This window comes from Danio rerio, chromosome 3, assembly GCF_049306965.1.
Source record: "Danio rerio strain Tuebingen ecotype United States chromosome 3, GRCz12tu, whole genome shotgun sequence".
NCBI classification, from domain to species: domain Eukaryota; kingdom Metazoa; phylum Chordata; class Actinopteri; order Cypriniformes; family Danionidae; genus Danio; species Danio rerio.
In genome coordinates this window covers 33,045,949-33,063,621 of record NC_133178.1, presented here as the reverse complement: position 1 = coordinate 33,063,621, position 17,673 = coordinate 33,045,949, and the positions used below count along the sequence as shown (strand labels likewise).

Genomic DNA, 17,673 nt, shown 5'->3' with positions numbered 1-17,673 from the left:
TTTAAATAATAAATACTTTTTCAATGCATTGTGCATGTTTATTATCATGGGATAACAAATTATTGAAAATCTGCAAATGTCGACTGCATATTATGAAAAGAAGATGGTGCTTGAAATCTCAGCAAAGTCATCTATATCATTTGCTTATTAGCCTTAATAGGATACAGTAATCTCATTTCTTTAACCAGCTAAAACTTCACAGTTCACAAATCACATGCTGCACTATTTGACCTAGACCAGTAAAGGATCAATAGCTAATTCACTTCCAGTCTTTGGAAATGTTTAATCTATAGCCAGCTATAAATCAAAACTGACCCAGAGAGATCAGATTTATAAAGTGGCTGAGTGCTTTTCATCATGAATGGCATTTTGTTAATGCAATACATCATATTGAGCTATTATGTGAATGAGCGGTGTCATCGGCTGCGAATGTTGGCGACATTTTTTTAGGTTCAGAAACGGAGACTTCGGGACAGAATTATCAACACAAACAGACTGTGGTTGACGAAACTTAGCAATCACAATTGGCTTGCGACTGGTGGATGTGTTCGGTTCGGCTAAATATAAGGCAAGATTTATAACAGCATCACAACAATTACATTTTCTACCCATTCCTAAGCATGGGTTCTTGTACCAAGTAAATGATTTCCTCGCAGTGATTCTTCAATGATGTTTTTCACAAGGCATAAGCCATTAAATGTGATTGATGGCTTGAGGGTTTAGATTGAGTTATTAGCAGCTGGGTTTGTCCGTCATCACAAAAACTCAGCAAATATCTCATATATTCAATATATACAACATTATCTAGTGATGACACTGTATATAATTTTGTGCTCAAGTCCTGTTGGAAGTATTGTATTCAAAGCTGTAATTATAAGTTTGAAACAAGATTTAAAAATAGCTAATGCATCCATATAATCCAAAACAACATGAAGAAATAAAAGTCATGAAAAAATTATATAAGTACAGTAATACAAAGAGTCAGACATCAGTTTGAAAAGCACAAGCTGGAATAGAGAAAGGTTAAGGAAATGGGAAAGAATAGAGGGTCGTTATATTTTAAATCTGAACTTTATCAAGCTATGACAAAACTTTTGTGCACACGTGAAACAAAATAACAAGTTTCTTTTTCTCAGTGTCAGTGTATTGCGCATGTTTATGAGCACCGTGCAGTAACCTAAAGTCGACTACCTGCTTTAAAAGCAATGGGTTTACTCACTTTAAAAAAAAAAGTAAACTCACCTTATTTTTTATAGTGTACACAGTTATCGACTTTGGCCTACAGCAAGGAATATACAGAGTTGTAAGTGCATATATATGTGTGAATATAATGGCCACATTTTACTAGTGCCAGGTTGGACCCATTTTTGCCTTCAGAACTGCCTTAATCTTTCATGGCATAGACTTAACTAGGTAATGGAAATATTTCTCAGAGATTTTTGTCGATACTGGCATGATAGCATCACTCAATTGCTGCAGATTTGTCGACTGCACATTCATGATGCGAATCTCCAGTTCCACCACATCCTAAAGGTGCTCTATTGGATTGAGCTGTGGGACTGTGGGCGCCATTAGAGTACAGTTAACTCATTGTCATGTTCAGGAAACCAGTCTGAGATGATTTGTGATTTATGACATGACGCATTATCCTGCTGGAAGTAGCCATCAAAAATTCTGACACCAAATTCTGACCCTACCATTTAAACGTTGCAGCAGAAATGGAGACTCATCAGACCAGGCAACATTTTTCCAATTTTTTATTGTTCAATTTTGGTGAGCCCGTGTGAATTGTAGCCTCAGTTTCCTGTTTTCAGCTGACAGGAGTAGCACCCGGTGTGGTCTTCTGCTGCTGTAGTCCATCGGCCTCAAGGTTCGACATGTTGTGCTTTTAGACATACTCTTCTGCATACCTCTGTTGTAACGAGTGGTTATTTGATTACTGTTGCTTTTCTATCAGCTGGAACCAGTCTGGCCATTGTCCTCTGACCTCTGGCATCACCAAGGCGTTTGTGCCCAGTGAACTGCTGCTCACTGAATATTTCCCCTTTTTAAGACTGTTCTCTGTAAATCCTAGAGATAGTTGTGCGTGAAAATCCCAGAAGATTAGCAGTTTCTGAAATACTCAGACTAGCCCATCTGGCATCAACAACCATGCTCAAACTCACTTAAATCACCTTTCTTCCCCATTCCGATGTTTGGCTTGAACTGCAGCAGATTATCTTAACCATGTCTACATACCTAAATGCATTGAGTTGTTGCCATGTGATTGGCAAGCAGTTGGACAGGTTTACCTAATAAAGTGGCCATAAACAGACCATAAACATCTTTTGTTTATTCTTATATTGAAGCAGAGTGTTGGGATTTTTGCTGACTTTGATGGAAATGAAATGAAATAACCAGACTATAACTACAGCATTTGCTGAACAACAGTACATGTGTTCTGGAGAACTTCTATGTGAAGCTGCTTTGACACAATCTACATTGTAAAAGCATGAGTAATAAACATGAGTTGAATTGAATTAGCACTTTCAGACTCCATTTAGTATATGACACTATTTTCATGTTTCTCATAATGAAAACACAAACTTTCAGTTTCATCACCATGCAATATAACTCAACAGATCCACATTCTACCCAAATTTGTGTTGAAACAGTACAGCATTTATTTAGAGGGATTGACAAGTGAAAAACATTCCAGAGGATTTAATTATAGGCTGTAGTACTGTAATCTTGTTGTAGTGTTGTCTTGTTGTTTGGCTGAGTGTTTAGTATGGTTGTTTCTTTTAGCAGAAGTCCTGCTCACCTCATAGGAGTTTCTTTTATGAGATAATTACCTAGTGATTGTGAATTACCTCTTTTATATAACATATCCAACTGCGGAGATGTTTCTCAGAGTTGGACTCCAGCCCAAAAAACAGCATTATTAAAGTAATAGCACAATGAAGACTAATAGGAGAGCTTACAGTGAGTCAGTCAAACTGGAGCCCCGTAAGATTTAGATGTGGGTGGCTGAGATAGCTGGTTTAAGTTGGTTTAGCGTTTGAATTCTTGCCCTCTTTCTTTTTATCGAGTCCTGCCTGAGGACATACATACATAATTAGACTGTGAGATTCATATATTATAATGAGCTGGAATGCATGGTTCAGTATGCACTTTATGACAAATTCAGAACATTACTTTCTTTTGTAGCTGTTGTTGGAGGATTGTAATATTATTACCATGAAATCAGTATTGTGTTCAAGCCCCAAGTCTTTTTATTTTCTCATTCTTTTTTTCATCCCTTTGAGCATCATCATCTGACAATCTGAAACACATTATCATCAGGATCACCCTGCACCTTACAAAAGTATAGAGAAATAAAAAAAATGTATTGAGATCTAAACCCTAAATATGCAGTCTTTTTCCAACAAGAGAGAACGCGGCAAACATGTAATTTTCGCTCAAGGAGATAAGTAGTTGCCTTTGAGCACGCAGGCCCCTCTCCCCCTCTGCACATGCCACTGAGGCTTTCATTTCCCCTGTAATGATAGGGAAAGGTGGCGAACAAACAGTGAAGCTCCTGACAGCAGCATTTGTGAAGATGTTCAGCTTGAGACTAATTGTCTATAGGTAAACACCTGCAGGTGCTCTTTGAGACTGGTTAATGGTGATGAGCGCTACTGAAACTGAGCTAAAGAATGTTTAGTGTATGTAGGGTATAACGTTTATTGTTTCTTGGGCTAAAGGTTTTATACAGAAATAAAATGAAAATACAAAACGTTTATAGTTACATATAAAAAAGATTTTTCATTTTGGTGTATGCATATTATTTTATGTTGATAGAAAGCATAATAAATGCAAGAAGAGTCTATTTTTTGTAACTTTTGTGACAACATTGTGTCAAAATAGGGGTAAAATAATATTCCGCTGTCATTCGATGAAACATATTCATTCATTTTCTTTTCAGTTTAGTTAAGCTGGGGTCACCATAGCGGAATGATCTGGCAACTTATCCAGCATATGTTTCTAAATATGTGTCATATGTTCACCTAAACCAAATGTCTTTGGACTTGCGGGGGAAACCGGAGCACCCGGAGGAAACCCATGGGGAGAACATGCAAACTCCATACGGAAAAAAAATATTGCGGACAAAAGGGTAAAGCCTAGTAGTTTTAGATTTAAATGATTTTAAAAGATTTAAAATGACAATTCATTTGAATTTTGTGTTGCACTGGGGTCATTGAAACCAAGGCACACTGCAGTGCAAACAACTGATTACAATAAAAAATGTGGACATCGAGTTGACACATTTTGTTTGCTCACAGGCCTATTTTATTTATTTCTTTAGCAGTGCATGTAGTATACATGTAGCTTGCATATATTGTAACAAGTAGGGTGTCTGCGGGGCCTTCAAAAGTCTTAAATTTAAAAACAAAATGTTCCACCTTAAAAAAATGACTGAAATATTGTCTTTTTTGTCTTATATCATTTTTAGCAGGTCTTTATTTCCTTCGTTTATATAAAGCTAACCAATTGATCCAAAGCATCCAATCACCAATTATACAACACTTTTAGTAAATCTCTATTTATAACTTGTCTGTTGTACAAACACTTAGTTTAGTTTTTTTTAGGTAATGTTGAATAAATGTAATGTATAAAGCTGCTTAAGTGTATAAGAGTCTGCTTGTTTTGACACATTTTTAAAAAATATTTGGCTAAAAAATAATTAATTAAAATGAGTTTTTTGATGGGGCAGATAAAAATATATATTTTTTAAATTGTAGGGTTTTGCCATATATAAGTCAGAAATGTCATTTTTTATAATTTTAAAAGGGTCTTAAAAAGTCTAAAATTGACTTGATGAAACCAGCAGAAACACTGGACTGGACTGTTGTTTTACATGTGAAAAAGGAGACTGAACAAGAACAACTGTTTATTGTCATTTTATAGGTTTAATTTTGACTGTTTGTTCTTTATTGTATCACTAGATTTATTGTTTATTTTAGCCCTGAGCTGCTTTTAAAATAGCATACTTCCCTACTAGTTGTAAAAAAAGATGTCTGAATTAAAAAAAATAAATTTGTAAATTAATGGTTTCCATATTTTGTGCTTCAATTGTGTTTTCAGTGTATTTATGGTTGTGAGTTGCATTATGGAATGTTGATCTCTGCTCTGTCGACTTTTAATGTTGAAAATTCAACTCTGCAGTTCAACTAAGTGACTTTTATTGACATTTTAGTGATTTTAAGTAATATAATGTATAAGAAATAATATACTGTATAGAGAAATTAGTCTGTAAAAAGGTTCTGTACCATAATATACAACACCAACCCAGACAATATATCACTTTAAACTATTAGATATTCATAAAAGTCACTTTTTCAAACTTTTCAAGGTTAAAAGCTGTTAAAGAAAGGTTAAGGTTTATTGTTGAAAACTCTACAGTTTAACAAAGTGACTTTTATTGACATTTTAGTAATATTAGTAATGGGCTATATGCACACAGACTTTTATTTTCAACCAGGGAGCTCAAGTGCTCAAAGAACTGTCTTTCCCTTAAAAAAATGTCATGTTAAATTGTCCTGCTTAAGTCTGTTCAACTGAATGTATTGTAATTACATTACAACATCGATGTTGTAAAAACAACCTTAAGTAATTGAAAATACTCACATTAAGCTTTCACTGTAAGTTCATTATGGCAAAAACTCTAGCTGTGCATGTAGCCCATCGTAATTAATGTTTTTGACATAATATAATGTATAAGAAATCATGTATAGTGAAATAAGTCTGCAAAATAACAGAACAAGTACTGGCAGTTCATCACAAGGCTTTTGTACCATAATATACAACACCAACCCAGAAAATAGATCACTTTAAAACTATTTTACTATTAAAAATGTTAATAAAAGTCACTTTTTACAACTTTTCAAGGTTAAAAGTTGTTGGAAGAAAGATTAATGTCCCATAATGTAATACAAAAGCTTAAACAAATTAGAAAAAAGTAAAACATGAAACATAATATATGGAAAACTGCTAATTTACAGATATTTATTACAGTGTAGGCATAGATGACAGCATGGCCAGTATGCATCATGCAGTGAATGCAATATGTCCAGATTACATTAATGCACACATTCTGCATAGTAAGAAGTAGGAAAGTAATTATTATGCAATTTTGGATGTAACCCTGGTTTCTGTACTGACATTGGCACTTGCTAGGTTGCTATGCTAGATTAGTAAGCTCTTTATTTTTGCAGTTTGTTCCCTTGTCTAGTTCATTTAACATAAAGAAAATTCCTATACTTAAACTATCAACTGGTGTGTACTTTGAAAGGCAGTGTTCGACTGTTCATGTGCAGTACACTAAAGGATAAATAAAAATAAGCATACTTTGGGTTTTAGGGATGAGGATGGGTGGACTTTCATGCTTAAGCTTACTCTTTTCAGTTTTTGTACATATAAAATGATAAAAATTTGACACCATTTCACCAATATGTAATACAGTTCCGTTTTCCCAATTAATCAGTCTGGGTTTACAAGAGTTTCAATGACAAGTCTCAGTTGCTAGTGCACATGGAGAGGAAGGTTTTACTTCTTGTTCTTTTAAGGCACATGTGTCAAACTTAGTTCCTGGATTGCCGCAGCTTTGCATAGTTTAGCTTTAACCCTAATTAAACACACCTGATCAGACTAATTTAGCCCTTCAAGATTGTTTTAAACCTCCAGGTAAGGCCCAATCCCGATTCTACCTCTTTCTACCCAATTCTTTACCCGTTCTGCCCTTCCCCTTACCCCTACCTCTCATTTTGCTCATTGGGTGTCCCAATACTATTTAGCTTGAAGGTGTAGGACTAAGGGAATGGGGTAAATAGCCCTTTGAACGAAGATTTTTCAGGACCACACTCAAAATCAAGGGGTAAGAAAATTTCACAGAATACTCCAGCCACAACGGCAGAATAGTTACACCCGGAAGTAAGGAAATCAACAAATTAGTATTTTTTGTCATTATTGCTAATTTTTCCCACAAACAAACACATGTTTTAATACATTCATAACTGTGTTTGTGTTTTACCATCATGCTTTAAAAAAAAAAGATAAACCCCGCTAAATTTCACAATCTATAATCCATAATCATAACTCCAGTATAGCAGACCCACAACATTCTAACTCTCGAATACCCTGTCAGAAAAGTCTGGTAGCTGGGAATGGGCTTTTTACAGTGTCTGCTATAATGTTAACGTTTTCGTGTGTTTACATAGATGAATATGGCCAGTAAATGCACATTATTTACGATCTAATTGTCACATTAGATCATTATGATAACATAATATATGCTTTCAGTGATTTCCTGAAGATAAATACCAAAAAATAACGCAACTGGAATCACTACAGCAGTCGTAATTGGCAGTCTGAAGCAAGAGATCACGATGACATCTGATGGCGTATGCAGGTGTTGTAGTGCTGTCCCAATATTAGGGGTAAATTTTGAAGCCCTTCCACTCCACACTCGGTTTTAAGGGCCAAGGGGAAGGAAACAGAGAAGAGGTAGGGCTACAAAAACAGAATTGGGATTTGTCCTAAGTGTGTTGAAGCAGGGTTAGAACTAAACTGTGCAGGGCTGAGGCCCTCAAGAATCTGAGTTTGACACCCCTGTTTTACGGTATAGATTGTTTTAACATTACTTTTCTCGTTTCTGCACCTCTTCACTTAATGAAGCCTCAAAGAACAACTAGAAGGAGAAGTAAAACCTTTTTGCCCGTGTGCACTAGCAACTGAAACTTGTCATTGAAACTCTTGTAAACCCCGACTGATTTATTGGGAAAACGGAACTAGATTACATATTGGTGAAATGGTGTCAAATGTATGTGAATTTGTATGATTTCATATTTACAAAAACAGCATGCTTTATAAATCAGTTTAGATGATTGAGATCATGATTTTCATAAGAGCCTTTTGCACATTTGCATAGAGCTCCCTATCTTATCTCTGTGATTAATACCGGTTATATTTCCATTTGCTGTGCCCGTACACCTGTATTTTAAAGCAGCAAGCAGTTCTTATCTTTCGACCGCAAGACAAATCGCTGTTCCCTGATAAGTGAAGACAGATCAGCTTCTTCTGAAGGAATTTGTTTCTAATGCACATCCACGAAATGTTTCCTTTGTGCGGCGCTTTATGTTGCGATGACCCCTGCCAGCTGCCAGCGGGATGAATTATGACTGCGTGCCTGCGATGGATGCCCGCACCGTGTTGTGATGCAGGTCTGCGGTGCGTGTGCAGACTGGGGATGACCGAGTGACTGTTCATCATCTGCACAGACAGAAGTAACAGCCCTGCAGGCCTGCCCAGATCGCCGCCTCAATTTTTTTCTCTCACTCTCTCTCTCTCTCTTCGCCAGGACTCTGTTGCCATGATAATGAATACAAATCTATCATCCGACTGTGCGCAATTGTGCCTCAGTGTATTGCTCAAAATTGCCCAAGCTTTGTGTCAGAGCAGCACAGTCTCTTGAAATGTTTCCAATCGGCTTTTCACAAACTGGTTTTGTGTCCGCACAGTTTAAAGAGTGACCCGCTTTTTGTCCTCGCTCTCTCGCTTTCATGTGGCACTCAGTCACTATGAAACCATCTTATGAATGTTGATTGTTTTCTTGCTTTACTCTCACCGCTTGCTAAGTAGAAATGATGGCTCCCGTTTTAGACAGTCCCATGTTGTTGACACATGTCTCTATATGGGGAAGCCTAGAGGATTTGCGTCTAGAATTCACAGGAGTTTCAAATTCCTCATACATTCAGCAGTCCCAACGCGCTCTCATTGTGTTACAATGATTTTCTGAAAAGCTCTAAGTTTTTTATTCAAATGTATTTATTTTTAGATCACAAAAGCGCTTAAGTTGTTTGTCAGTGTTCAGCTGATACAACAAGTGGTGCAACAGAAAAGAACCTACTGACAGCGGTGCTTTTCAGTGTTATCTGAGATATGGATGTGTGTGACGACAAGACAAAGTGTCTTTGACCTCCCTTCACCTCTCTTTCAAGTGTCTAATACTCACAGGTTGATAGCGGCATTGACCCGGGAAATAGAGAGGTGTGTGGGTGAAAGCAGAGGTACCGCTGGACCTGGAGATTGCTGAGGAAACAAATTATATAACTAGTGGAGAGTGTGCACTTCTTGCACTGAACTCTTATTTGAATACTTCTCTGATAAACAGTAGACCAAGAGAGATGTACATAGTATACTATTAAAAACAACTTTGGCAAAAATGACCTGTATGATTGAATACTTTCAGAGATATTCTGCCATATAGCACATGAGAGGACTTGTGTATGAAAGTGAAGTGACGCTACTGATGCTGAGAGGTCATGTGACAGTAATAACAGTACCTAATCAGAGTGTATGCTATTTTAGACACACCAATGAAAATATGAAGAGGTCATATGATTTAAAGTTGTAATTTTTATATATTTGAATGTGGTGGGAAGAGAAATTAACGTATGTGTATTAAAGATATGGGTGTGTCTCATTCTGTTTGCTCTTTCATGAATACAGTTAATATGAATTTACTGGCTAGGGCCTGGATTGACTAAACACCAATGGAGAGGTTTTAAATTGCAGTGTAATTGCTGTTTATTTAAAGTATTGATAGATTTAGCACATTTAAATACCACCAAATCACGTTACAGGTTCAAAACTTAAATATATATAAAATCCCATGTATAAAAACTTATTTATACAGTTGAAGTCAGAATTATTGGCCCCTCTGAATTATTAGCACACCTGTTTATTTCCCCCCCCCCTCCCCCCCAGGTTTTTGTTTAAAAGAGAGATTTTTTCCACATTTCTAAACATAATAGCTTTAACAACTAATTTCTAATAACTGATTTATTTTATCTTTGCCATGATGACAGTAAATAATATTTGACTAGATATTTTTCAAGACACTTCTATGCAGCTTAAAGTGACATTTAAAGGCTTAACTAGGTTAATTAGGTTAACTAGGCAGGTCAGGGTATTTGGCAAGTTATTGTATGATGATGCTTTGTTCTGTAGACAATCAAAATAAAAAAAGGTTAAAGGTTATAATAATTATAAGCTCATAATTTTGACCTTAAAATGTTTTTTTTTTTTTTAAGTTAAAAACTGCTTTTGTTCTAGCCAAAATAAAATGAATAAGACTTTCTCCAGAATAGAAAATAATGTCAGACATACTGTGAAAAATTCCTTGGCCTTTTAAGCATCATTTGCAAAATATATACCATTTACATTTTTTAAATAAGTACAATTAATTTACAGAATTTAAAATTACACTTTATTGATACCTTTTATGCAAATTAGGAAACTTTTTAGAGGGTTTGTTTAATTATGAAGATGAGATAAAACAAATATGAAGTACTGCATTTTTTTTCTAAAAAAAAAAAACTTTACGTCAAAAGTTACTTTTAATATTTTGTGTAATATTGATGTTTGTTAATGTAAATACTCAAAAACTTTTTGCACAGTAAAGGGAGTTATAGTATCTCCTATATGAAAGAACAGATACTAAACTGCCTGAAATAAATTGTCTTTTTCTTTTTTTTCTGCAAAAACCAATCCATAAAGGTGACAAATTTGCATGAAATTTCTAATATCAGTCTATGGTCTTTGCTGGCTATGAACATTGTTTGACACTTTAGTTGAAGCTTGGAAGGGTTTGGTTAATGTTATGGACGTATTGAAAATATGCTTTTTTTCTATGCTTTTAAAGCACTTCTTTCAAGAATAGACTTTCAGAAAGGAGGAGTTTACAGAGACTGACTCTTTAAACGACCCGTTTCAGACACTGTTAGACAACAGATGATGCTGAAATGTATATTACAATGTAAGTGAAAATGTAAGTGTTTTTTGCCCCTGGATGGCTGTAAACCTACTGTAGCGAAGCTCCAGAACAAATCGAAGTGCCTTTAAAATAGCATAATAAGGGCATTTTAACTCATGGCAGGAGATACAAACAATACCTGCAAGTGCATATACTGAACTCATTGCTTGGCAGACATTTGATTGGCACTAGTGCAGCAGTCAGCGTAACAAACAAGTGAATTAATTTCCCACTGTCAAACAAAAACACAGATCAATGTAGTAAACCAAGTAGTGCAAGTTTCTTTTTCATTTTTTCCCCCTGACTGGCAGTCTAGCCAGCGGATGCAGCTGATACAGTGGAGTCCTCAATCGGACCAGACAGCTGACTGCTCCAATCAGTCTCCCTTACTCTTCCCTTGGACCAATCCGGCCAACCCAATTACCAGAGTCACTCTCTAATTGGCTGCCGACCCCACTGGCAGGCACAATGAACTGGGTCAGCGACTCACAGCTTTATGCTGTTGTATTCTGATGTAACAGCATGCAGCATAAATGTATTATTGTTTGGGTAGGACTATTGTGATGGTAATTGCTTGAAGATTGTGATTCCCACTTGTTCGTAGCTGCAGTTCTCTAATGACTAGCTGCTGGGAGGTAAAGTGAAGCTCTTGTTCACAGTGTGGGAACAGCTCTGTCACAGAACCCCAAAACATATGGGTTCACTCATTAAGGCCTGTTCTCTCCATGCATGCATGGCACCTAATAATAGCACACGGCTCCTCAAGAGCTCCTTTATTTAGTCTCAAAATTCAAAGCTTTGTCTTGTGAGGAGTTCAAAACGCTCGTGTACCTTCTCTAAAATCGTGACAGTTTCCCTGGTGATCCTCCTCTCAGATTTACAAGACCATTTTTAGCTGCATACACACTGTGCCCGAGGAAGAACACTGTGCTGTGAGTAATGTTGACTCTGTCTTTGTCTGTGTGGGTCACATTGGCCAGTGAGCCGTTTGCTGGCTCCAGGGTTTTCCTTTGACTCTGTGGTTTCCATAACACTTGCTCCATGATTATACAAGTCATTTTTTTAGAAAAGACTATGGCATTTAAAAATTGAATATAGGGGTAGTTTGTAATTCGGTGATATTTTTAACCCCGATGTTGTTCCACACAAACCTGTATGACTTTAATCAGTGTGACATAAATAATACATAACAATATCTTCCTTCATTTTTAGTCAAACTCTCCCTTTAACTCTGAGCATAAAAACACAACAGATTCACAAATCTCACTTCACATCCTGTTTATTGAACTTCTGTGATGTACATGCGTTGAGTGAAACATCTTATAATGAAAAAAAAAAAGATTAACAGCCCTCACATTCACAAGCCACAGCTTTCGTTTCACATTAGCGCAGGAGGAGCCGTAGTTCTCATTCATTGTCCGGCGAGTCGAAGAGATAAAACCCACCGACAGCAATGAATGTGAATCAGGACCCAGAGCTGTGACAGTAGATGCAGAATCCAGTCTCTCGCTTCACTGATCAGCTGGGACAGCTTCACAGACACTATACAGCAGCCATCTTGGCCAGCTCAGCAACAAAATGGACTCACACATGTAGTCTCTGGCACTTAAAAGGTCTGTGTGGTCATGGAGTGTGTTCGAGAGGCAGGGTACACTCAACACTCGATGGTTTTTCTCACTTGCAAACTCACCGACAGCGTTGAATGTTCTCTGAGACTCGCCTGGGCACTGAAACACACTTAGGGCACTGCTGGGATTGTGTGGCTTTGGACATGCACACTATAAAATGGACATAAGCACACTCATGTATGTCATTTGATATTGGTCAGAAGACACTTTAGTTAGGTCACAATTCACTGCATTAACAAAGCATTAACTAACACTAATATATATATGTTTATTAGTAGTTAGTAAGGTAGAAGCTGGGTTTAGGATAGGATTAGGGATGCAGAAAAAGATCATACTTTATAACCACTAATAAATAGTTAATATCTTAATATAGGCAGGTTATAAGCCAGGAGCAAACAGCATGGATTGTGACCTAAACTAAAGTGTTACCGAAAGTTTCATTGTGTAAGTGAATGCACATCAACAAATAGCATACGGATAAACATAAATAATAAATTGGATTCAAATATGAAAGAAATGATTATAAAAAAAGAGAATAGCAATATGTAAACACATTTTTGAATAGATTTTTTTATCATTTTTATATAATGTTTTCAGTCTAAATATAGAATATATATATGATAATGCATTAAATCAAATCAACGCCTCACATTGATCTATCCTATACAGCAAATACACAAATACGTGACTAAAATTTCATGACCTTTTATAGTTTAGGCCGGTGTTTCTCGACCACATTCTTGTCCGACCACCAACACTGCATGTTTTGGATGTCTCCTTTGTCTGTCACACCCATTACAGGTCTTTCAGTCTCTGCTAATGAATTGGTGATCTAAATCAGGTGTGTTTGGTAAGGGAGACATGGAAAATATATGCAGAGCTGGTGGTTCTCCAGGAACGTGGTTGAGAAACACTGATTTATGCCAATCTACTTGACTATATTGTACTGTATTATATTGGATAGCAGTACAATTTAGTTATAATTAACACTAGTATATTTAGCATTGCTACACTATAATATACAGTACTATATTGGATAGTAGCACAATTTAGTAATAATTAACACTGTCTGAAAAGTTTGTACAGTAATAATGCATTCACACATGCACATAAAAATGACACAAAAATATATTTAAAATAATAGAACCACAATAATGCCAATCGACATTCACACCTATTCAATACAGCTAAAAACTTCATACAATTATAACATTGTATACTTATATATATATATATATATATATATATATATATATATATATATATATATATATATATATATATATATATATATATATATATATATATATATATATCACACTAGTGCATACATACTTATATAAATTATATTATCTATTGACAAATTAGTTTTTTGACACATAGGCACTGTGTGCTCTCAGTCCATGAGTGGAAGTTTGGGTGTCTGGTGATCTGAATCAGGTGTATTTTGTTAAGGAGATGTGGAAAGTAAGCTGGTGCTCCTCCAGGAATGTGGTTGAGAAACACTGGTTTAGGCCAATCTACTACACTATATTGTACTGTACTATCTCCGATAGCAGTACAATTTAGCTATAATTAACACTAGTATAATAGTTTAGGCCAGTTAAGCATTGCTACACTGTAATATACAGTACTATATTGGATAGTAGTACACTTTAGAAATAATAAACACTGTCTGAAAAGTGTGTACAGTAATAATGCATTCACACATGCACATAATAAAATACACAAATTATATAAAAAAAATAGAATCACAATAATGCACATCAACATTCATACATATTCAATACAGCAAAAAAAAAAATCTATAAATATATTATTACATAAATGCATATTTTATAAACACACACATATATAGTAATGCATTCAAAAATGTTTGGTAATTAAACACATATGCAGGTTTGGAAAAGTGTGTATGTACGTATGTTTGTATCTATTGACCAATTTGTTTTTTGACATAAGGCACTATAAGCTTCCAGTCCAAGTTTGGGTGTCTGGGGATCTGGTCATGTGCACAGGGAAGTGGCGCAGGTTCTGCATGAAGTATAGCATGAGCTCTGTTGGGTCTATTATCTGATTGTGGGGGGAAGGGAGAAGGAGCTGAGAGAGAGAGAGAGAGCGGGAACAGGGGATTGCCGATTGGAGAAAAAGAGTAGGGGGAAGGAGAAATCGAGGGAGCGGGCAGAAGAGTGGAGGTGGTGAGTGCATGTCTGGGCAAGGGGGTGTTGATCGATTCCAGGCTCTGCATTTCCAGACAGGCTGAATGGCAAAGGTCAAAGGGTCTCATTTCCTATGAAAGAGGGGCTGTCTGAAACGAGCCTCGTCCGTTTGTTGGCTTGATCGTGTTTGGAACGCACTCACGTACGCACGTGCAAACAGAAGGGGTGGCGTGCACGCAATCCCAAACATGAAAGCAAGTTTTAAAGGACTTCTGGAGTGAGTGATGCATTACATAACAACTATCCGGTAACAAAACCTGTTTTCAAGGCTGAAGCAATCTAGATCAGCTGCCGGCCCAAACGTTGCTCTTTCGACTGTGTGAGCAGGAAAAAGTAACAGGCCTGATGTTCGTGTTTGTCCAGCCATCGAAATGACGGCTACGTGAGATGCGGAAAAGAATGGGGGGAAGGGTCTGGAAGAAAAAACAAGGCTACCATGACAGACCCCCATCCCCCACTTGGGACTTGAACTCATGACCCTCTGGTGAATGAGTTCATAGGCGTCACAGCCAGTTTTGTGGAACAAGCGAGTTCACTGGGAAACTTTACAAACTAGATTTCAAGATGTAAAACGTTTAATTTGGAAACTCAAGTATAGCCTGCAAACTTTTTAAAGCCTTTTTTTACGAGCATCCATTCTTTTCCAGCAACATAAAAGTTGTCTTTAAAATAAAAATGACATCAAGATTACATAAAAAGTCCAAACCAACAATAAAAAAACTGACCTCACATTTCCTTCAAAGAAAAAGTTTTAGATTATGACATGCACATGAAGTTCACATGCTAGTGTGTATGTGCGTGTGCATCTGCGCAAAGGCTGCTCATTTACAACACACCCGCACACTTGACATGCCATAATTGTGTTGGTCACTTCTGTTGGTTTAGTTTGGGGTGCGAGATGATTATTGATGAAGATGTCTGCAGTAATGTGGATGGCCCTTCCCCCTCGTCTGGCCGACTGGGTGTATGTCTACCTGCTCCAGACTAAATCAATAGTTTAATCCAATTGCCATTCACTTCCATAGGGATTGATATCACCCCGCATGCATACACAAACATACACACACACAGCATTAGTAGACCATTACATCCAACACGTACAGATACACTCAGCATACTAATGTTTACCACCAACAATTAGTCAAAGTTAGTAGCTGAAAAAGAACAGTTAAATGTATGGTGTACGTTTTGTTAGGAAAAAGAGCATGTCCCAAAGCCCTAACTAGCATACAAACACATGCAAACACAACACTCATGCATGCCTTGGTGGATAACATCACATTAAAATGTCCTGCAGTGATGTCCGACCGCATAAGCAACACTTGTCACATTTGTCAAATCAAATTTGTATCACATTCTAATAGCATGACAATGCATCCAAATGGAAAAGTCCGCTCTCTCCCTCTCTTTCTCTCGTGCACTCAAACAGTCACAGCAGATCACACAGGCTCTGGGTTTAGGGAGGTGGCAGGGGTTCGAGAAGAAAAACGCACTTACCACAGATGCATACACCCAGTCTGGCTCCAGTCGATCTCTGCCCCCCTTCTCCATACGTCGAGCTCGGCTGTTCCACCCCTGCATTCCTCCACCTCCCTTTTTCTCTCTTCTATTTAAAACTCTTCGTCCTCTGCCTACTTACCTTCCAGACTGACAGCTCTTTGTGAATTGCATACCTCCTCTTTCTATTCTCACCCCTTCCGCCGGTCTTCTCGGGTTCTGTCGGCCCGGTCTCTCACTCACTCTTCTTGAAGCCGTCCTCTAGCTGCTGTTAACTTAACTGCAGACGCTCTCTCTCTGTGTGTATGTGTGTGTGTGTGGGGAGAGAGAGAGAGGGAGTGGGGAGTGCAAACCGGGACACACAGCCTATGTCAGTTTGAATGAAAATTGTGAATGCGCTCCGCTTCCTTCTCCTCCCCCTCTCTCTCTCTCTCTCCCTCTCTCTCTCCCTCACTCACTCTTCATTTCCTTCCCTCCCCCTTCATCCCCACCCTACTCTCTTGCGCACTCTTTTTTTTCCTCCTCTCACCCTTTTTTGGGTGCCTGTTCTGTCTGTATTCCCTCCCATCTTCAAACATTTTCACACTCCAGACAGACATTTATATTTTTATACTTACCCCTTCCCCTCTGTTTCTCTCTCATCACTCTCTCTCTCTCTCTTTCTTGCTCTTCTCCACATTTAAACACATGCACACACATTCATGCTTTCCTTGCCTTGTGCCAGACACTTAACCCTTCGCTTTCTGTGAGCCACTACCCTAAAAATAGTGTGCATTTTGATGTTTGTTTATTGTAATGTTTTTTTTTTTTTCAGATGTGTTCAGGTTTTTGCAGTTTGGGTGTAATTTTTTACAAGGATTTTCTTTCTTAAAAGTGCTTGTTGTAACTTCATTTGTGTTTAACTGTTGCAGGTCAGTTTTATTTTGTCCCCCTTTGTGAATGGGACGAGAACCGTTTTCAAGGTATAACGCGGTTTAGAAAAGTCAAGGTTTTAAACCTGCCAAATTTTTATACTATACTGTTTTTAAGGTATGTTTTTTAATTACATTTTTTTTAGATCAACGGTATCTCCAGCAGAAAAGATACCCAAAGATGCCGATTAAATCAGTGTTTTTGAAACTAATGAATCAGCAGAAGATTTGAATTATTTAGATGGACATGTTTACTGCTCCAAAATATTTGAAATGTTTCTCTAAATAAAATATAGTATGTTCAAAGAGGAAAAAAGTTTTAGTGTTTTACCTTTTACCCAGACATTTAAAAAGAAAATATTTTAGAGCAGTAACCACGAGACCATGAAACCGTGATATTTTTATCCAAGGTTATCATACCGTCAGAATCTTATAGTAGGCCCATGCCTACCCCCATGTAAATGTGTCTATTTTTGAACATGCATAAGGGGTGAATATCAATATTTTTACATACACTTGGATATGCAAACAAATTTACAAATCCATGATGCTAAATTCATGTTATGTATATATTTGTATAATTT

The 17,673-nt window shown here is 37.0% G+C and overlaps 2 non-coding genes across 2 annotated transcripts; both read right to left on the bottom strand.

Annotated features, from left to right (window-relative positions):
* Positions 1-12,229: 12,229 nt before the first annotated feature.
* On the bottom strand, positions 12,230-12,307 carry mir181c (microRNA 181c). Its single transcript, NR_030100.1, has one exon. It is a non-coding gene; the product is annotated as a microRNA 181c (primary transcript).
* Positions 12,308-12,470: 163 nt separating this feature from the next.
* mir181a-3 (microRNA mir-181a-3) lies at positions 12,471-12,554 on the bottom strand. Its single transcript, NR_161921.1, has one exon. It is a non-coding gene; the product is annotated as a microRNA mir-181a-3 (primary transcript).
* Between the last annotated feature and the right edge of the window lie 5,119 nt (positions 12,555-17,673).